Source organism: Lepidothrix coronata, unplaced genomic scaffold (genome assembly GCF_001604755.1).
Source record: "Lepidothrix coronata isolate B3197 unplaced genomic scaffold, Lepidothrix_coronata-1.0 Scaffold23, whole genome shotgun sequence".
NCBI lineage: Eukaryota > Metazoa > Chordata > Aves > Passeriformes > Pipridae > Lepidothrix > Lepidothrix coronata.
Window position 1 is genome coordinate 2,728,017 of NW_016690203.1, and position 5,885 is coordinate 2,733,901.

The 5,885-nt window shown below is 39.0% G+C and overlaps 1 long non-coding RNA gene across 1 annotated transcript in view; it reads right to left on the reverse strand.

Annotated features, from left to right (window-relative positions):
* LOC108494270 overlaps positions 1-5,048 on the reverse strand; it is a 10,536-nt gene extending 5,488 nt beyond the window's left edge. The window contains exon 1 of the long non-coding RNA XR_001873802.1: positions 5,036-5,048. This is a non-coding gene — a long non-coding RNA (uncharacterized LOC108494270). The remainder of the gene's footprint in view (positions 1-5,035) is intronic.
* Positions 5,049-5,885: the final 837 nt, after the last annotated feature.

Genomic DNA, 5,885 nt, shown 5'->3' on the forward strand with positions numbered 1-5,885 from the left:
GTAGAGGTAAGTGGTGGAGTCACCATCCCTGGAGGTGTTCCAGAAACAACCGGATGTGGCACTTAGTGCTATGGTTCAGTTGACATGCTGGTGTTTAGTCAAAGGTAGGACTGGATGATCTTGGAAGCCTTTTCCAACCTTAATGATTCTGTGATTACAAAAGAAATACTGTATAAAACGTTCATTATCATGGCTAGGCTTCGCGAATGAAGATTTGGGGGTATAAAACATTACTCTAAGTGAATTGGTATTTCTCCCTTTCTTTCCCATGCTGGGTATCTCGAAGTATCATAAAAGTCTGCATAACAATGTTTTCTCTAAATCTACCACAAAGCTACTCAACCTGGTCTGTAGGTGATACCTGTCCTTGCCAGCTGGTAAACATTACAAGACCTCTTATTTGCGGAGCACCATAGTCTAATAAAAAATATAAGAACTCAGGCAATTAAACTCTTCAGTTTAATGAAGTGGACCACACTTCAAATCACTACTTTTGAGAGACATTCTGAAAACCTGGAGTTTCTGTTATTGTTATAACAATGACAGAGGTGTTGTATTAGCACACAATAGCTCTCTTCTTATCTCATTTTATATATATATATATATATATATATACAGAAACATATATGTGAATCTATGTTTACATATTATAAAAATAGCTTTACATATTTCTTAAAATCTGGCCTACTTGAAACTGAGTTGCTTTTTGTGTATGTCTGACCACTTCAAAGGGGGTAACAGAAAGAAGAAGTTATTATCTAGTATTCTTGTATTTAATAATGATTTTACTGTATGGTGCTCAGCTCCGAAACAAGTATAGATAAAAGCTATAAGGAATAAAGAACAGCAAGGCAGATGATCTGGACAGCCAAATAATACCTGTGTGTTCTCTGTTACAGAAGGTTCATAATACAGAACTGTAAGCAATGGATATGTCTCTCCCTCCTGAAAAGGAGATTAAAGGAATCCATATTACTTTTATCTTTTCATTATTGTTATTTTAATATTTTAAGCCCCAAATTCAAGCTGACTTTAAGCAACTTCTAAAGATATATGGGGCTGGGCAGAGGAAGGATTTTCAGAGACTGCTTCATAGCTTTTAAAGTTATTTCTATGACAGGGATTGCAGCCTGCAAAGATATTAAATACTGTCACCTTTTCTGGTTTGATAATCAGTGACTGATTTCTCCTCTTCCCCCTCCTTTTACAAAGACATTATAAGTTTTAATACCGGGTATTCCAAGACTACAAATATGACCATTCAGACAGGATATTTTTGGCCTTTGCTAATTTCCCCAATTGCTTTTTGAAAATCAATATTTTTTAATTGGTCACTTGAGCTTTTTTCAGTGACGTTGAACCTCTGATGCATGTCACTGAAGCATTTTCCAAACATTGTAGGCGTCATGCAGCAATTTTAGCATAAAAAGAAGAGTATAAGTAGAGATGGCGGGGGAGCAAATTACATTTTGTATATATAGTATTAAATGCTTCCATTAGTTGCCATAGGGATGGGCAGAAGTTGGTCTGAAATGACAGCTTTTCTGATGCTTGATGTGTTTAAAAAGAAAACACTGGGGGGAGGGGTTTTTATTGTTATTATTACCCTGGGATACTTTTATAGGGGAGGGGAAAATATTAAAGTCGTATTTCTCAAAAAAGATGCAGGGTGTCTACCTTAACAAACCAGGCATTACCTCTGAAGAGACACTGACCTCTACAAAACATGCATCTTTGTAGCTTCGGGGCTGTAATTCCACAGCTGCTCAGAGCTTCATATTCCCTTTTGTTGTGCAACACAGCAGCTATCACCACAACCTCTCCTCCTGAGCAGTGTCTGTAAATCTGCTGCACTAGTAACCCACGGAAAACCACGTCTTGCAATTACTGCTGCACACACCTCAATTACAACAGAACTGGTAAAACCTGTTTGTCAGACCAGGCTTTTCGATTTGCTCACTTTAACATCCACTTGGCTCAAATATTGGAAATCAACAGAAAGCAAGCCCTGCTTTTATAGTTACCCAGTGAGCTTCCAGTTGATCATGTCAAAAAGCTAAGAGGTGCAAGTCAGTATCTCAGCATGTGAACTAAGCCTGCAGCCTTCAGATGTTAAAGCTGTCATTCATGGCAAGCCTGACTAGCAGTAGGATGCCGGCTGTGCCTTTGCTGGCATTCAGGTTCCTGGAAATTTTGTGTGGATGGTTATGTGTGTCATACAAGGGACACTTGCTGGTTTTGCTAACTGAAAAATATAAATGGTTCAGAAATTACTACTACAGAATATGCAGATGAGAGTCAATAAGGAGGTTGAATGTAACAACTTTCAGTGTCTCAGAAGGTAATCTGTAAGAGAAGGACCTACCTCATAGGGAATGAAACTGAGGCATTGTGCTTACTGAGTATAACCTAAATTCACTGGACTTTCGACTGATTTTTAGGGAGTTTTTAAACAAGCACCTGTAAAATTATTATTTTTCTTAATCTAATTTCTAGGCTGTGCCACAAGTACCTTTTTTCTTCATTCCCCCAAGGACAATGTTTTATTAAAATTACTCATCAGCCTGAGGGCCACTGAGGCTAAATATTTGAATGTTATTTTGTGAAGACTACCCATAGATCATCATGTCATTTGTCAGGGCAGTTATTTGCAGTCTACCTGTAGACAATGTTCTCTCAGTTCGTGGGGATACACCTCACTTACATGGCTCTAGTGCCTCTAATAATTAGTGAAACTTGGGCAACAGAATAAATGCATAGTTGTTCTTCGCAATGGGGTTGGCTGAAAACAGGTGCAACCCGCATAAAACACTGGACCTGTCCTTGGCTGCTGGTTTTAGAAACCATTTCCAGTCTTCTGTTGAAACATCTGCTCTTCTGTCAAGCTGAAGAAACTGGAGGAGAGGATCTGCATTAGCTGTTCCATAGCGGAGTGCAAATTTGGTGTTAGTCCTATGCATTCCTGCTGAAGGTGTAATGGTTTGCTCAAAGGCAAGAAGAAATTCTTTGAAATCACGAACAACACGAAGTTTGAAGTAGTCTCCTGAGCCTGCAGTGTATAGTGAAGGAGGAGGAGGATGTGGGCAGAAAGGCATGTCTAAGGAGACAGGAGAACTTGTGTAGCTCCTATCATGCTATTGGAACATATAGCTGCAATACATATTCCTCTTTTAAGCCACACTCAGTACCAGGCAGAAGCAACTTGACAGCACTACAGTTTCACAATCATTAAGAAAGAATTAGGGTTCTTCTGGCTTGTTATCTTGCTTGTCATTTTTGACCTTGCATAGACATGCATTATGTAGGATCAAATCCTTCAAAAAAGTATGGAAAACACAGCAGTATGTAGCTGCATATACTTACACATACAAAATGCAGAAAAATACCCAACTTATGCAGATAAAAAAGAATTTCATCCAAACTAAGTTAAAGGTACATGCAAACTTCAGAATAACTCTAATAGTGAGGTACAATAATATATGTCTGGGAATTCCCAAGGTATCTGGATGACTTTGTCAATTACATTCACCTGTTTCATTACAATTCCTATAAATGTTCCCATTGCAAAAGATATGGTTCCTCAGTAGCTCCAGAGCAACATTGGGTTGGAAACATAAGACAAGTGGATGTTTCTTCTGAAGCTCTCATTGTTGATCAGTTACACCAGGGAAGTTAATGTTAAAAACCTCAGGCCAAATCATAACAGAAATTGATGCAGTTTTTGGAACATAGCACAGTATGAAAACAGAAAAGAAGATTGGGAGCCCCCAACATAGGAAGGACACAGACTTGTTGGAGCAAGTCCAGACCAGGCCACAAAAATGCTGAAAGGGCTGGAGCACCTCCCCTGTGAAGACAGGCTGAGAAAGTTGGGTTGTTCAGCCTGGAGAAGAGAAGGTTCTGGGGAGACTTTATAGCAGCCCTCCAGTACCTACAGGGGGCCTGCAAGAGGGATGGAGAGGGGCTTCTGACAAGGGCATGTAGTGATAGGACAAGGGGCAATGGCTTTTAACATTAAGAGGGAAGGTTTAGATTACGAAGAAATTCTTTACTATGAGGGTGGTGAGGCACTGAATCAGGTTGCCCAGAGAAGCTGTGGATGCCACATCCCTGGAAATGTTTAGGGCCAGGTTGGATGGGGCTTCGAGCCATCTGCTCTATGGGAAAAATGTCCCTACCCATGGCAGAAGGGTTGGAACTAGATGATCTTTAAGGTCCCTTCCAACCCAAACCATTATATGATTCTATGATTTTAATGTAAATTATTCAGAGACTGGCATTTGTATGTATTATTTATCTATGTATGAACAGTGCCCTATGAATATTAAAACAAATCATGTTACTGAGAACTACACCTTGTAGATTTATTAATAGTTATGTCTTTGCCTTATACAAAGTCAATTGGCAAGAAGTCATTTGATTTTGTTCTAGCTAGATTGCAAATCTTAGATTTTTATTGAATGTAATCATGTTTACTGTATTTATGTCCAGCTGTTCAGTGACTTTGGAATTGTTTATCCCATTTAAACCACCAACCAACTGAAACCAGATTTATGAATGATCCCCTTCCAGCACAATTTCTCAAACAATATCAGGAGACATTAAACATACATTTGTTTCCAGTTTCCCTGTGCTGCTTTTTCCTTTCTTTCAATGAAGGTTAAGACTGAGGTCATTAACACTTGTGTTAGTGCAAATTAAAGGCATTCCCTATTATGTGTTGGGCCAGCCATCCTGTCCTTTGCATGGGGAATAGCTCAAGCTTTGGTGACTGCTAAGTCCCAGGAGGGCACAGAGAACGGACGATTTTGTTGTCTGTCTTTGTTTCCAGCTGCCCATTTAGATCCTTTTAAAGTTCCTTTGCCAGAACTCCTAGAAAAGTGAGCAGGAAGTCCAAAGGGATGCCTCCACCTCCACAACTGTTGCATGCTCGTGGGGTACTGGTGGAATGTTTACCCCAAAGATCTATTTTACTAGTTTCCTCCACTTTCCCTGCTACAGATAGCTCTGTGTTTCTCTACTGCCACCAAGTCACTCGTAGGACTGAATTAGGGAAATTTTCCTTTCTTCCATTCGTGTGTAGTTCGTTATAGAAAAAAATAATCTGGTCATGTAATTGAGGAAAATGACGAAGGTCTATTAATGCAGAAGTATTTCTGCCTGTATAAGGACTGGAGGATTAGGTTTTAGCTTACGTGCACTCCCAAATTCTCTCTTCTCTGTTTTTCATATAATTATGACTTCAACCTTTCCTCCCTCAAATGAAGACATATCAAACTGCCACACGTCATCTTAGAACAGACTTTTACTATGCAGGATAGCTAACCTTTGTTCTCTATGACAACACTTTTAAGATTTTTTCAACTAGCAACTTCTTGAACTTCTTGTTCACGACACAGGATGCTGAAGCTGCCTCCTTTCAAGCTCATCTCTTCTGCGTTGGAATCTGTGCAGTTCTTGCTTTGGAGACAAATAGCAAGAAGGTGACCCTGATGCTACGAAAACACAAATCAAATCTTCCACTGATTTCAAGAGCCAGAGCTACCTTTATGTTCTCTTCAATGTTTCTGGATATTGATTTTTTTTTTTGGCAGAAGTATTATAAGTAAATACCATGGCTCTGGAAAGATCTGTTCTACTGGACAGGTCTCTTAAAATTCCTTCTTAAAATTCTTTTGGTTTCAGCCTGAGGACCCCAAGATAGAGTTGAACAAAATTTGTAGAAACTTCTGAAAACATCAGTGTTAGTCTTTCTCTACTGTAAAGCATCTGTAACTCTCATTTGAATATTTTTGTGTTTTATTTGTTGTGTGCATCATAATATCTATTTTGCCTTACAAATAAGAAATAGAGAACATATTTGTGTCTTAATTCTGCTAGCAATC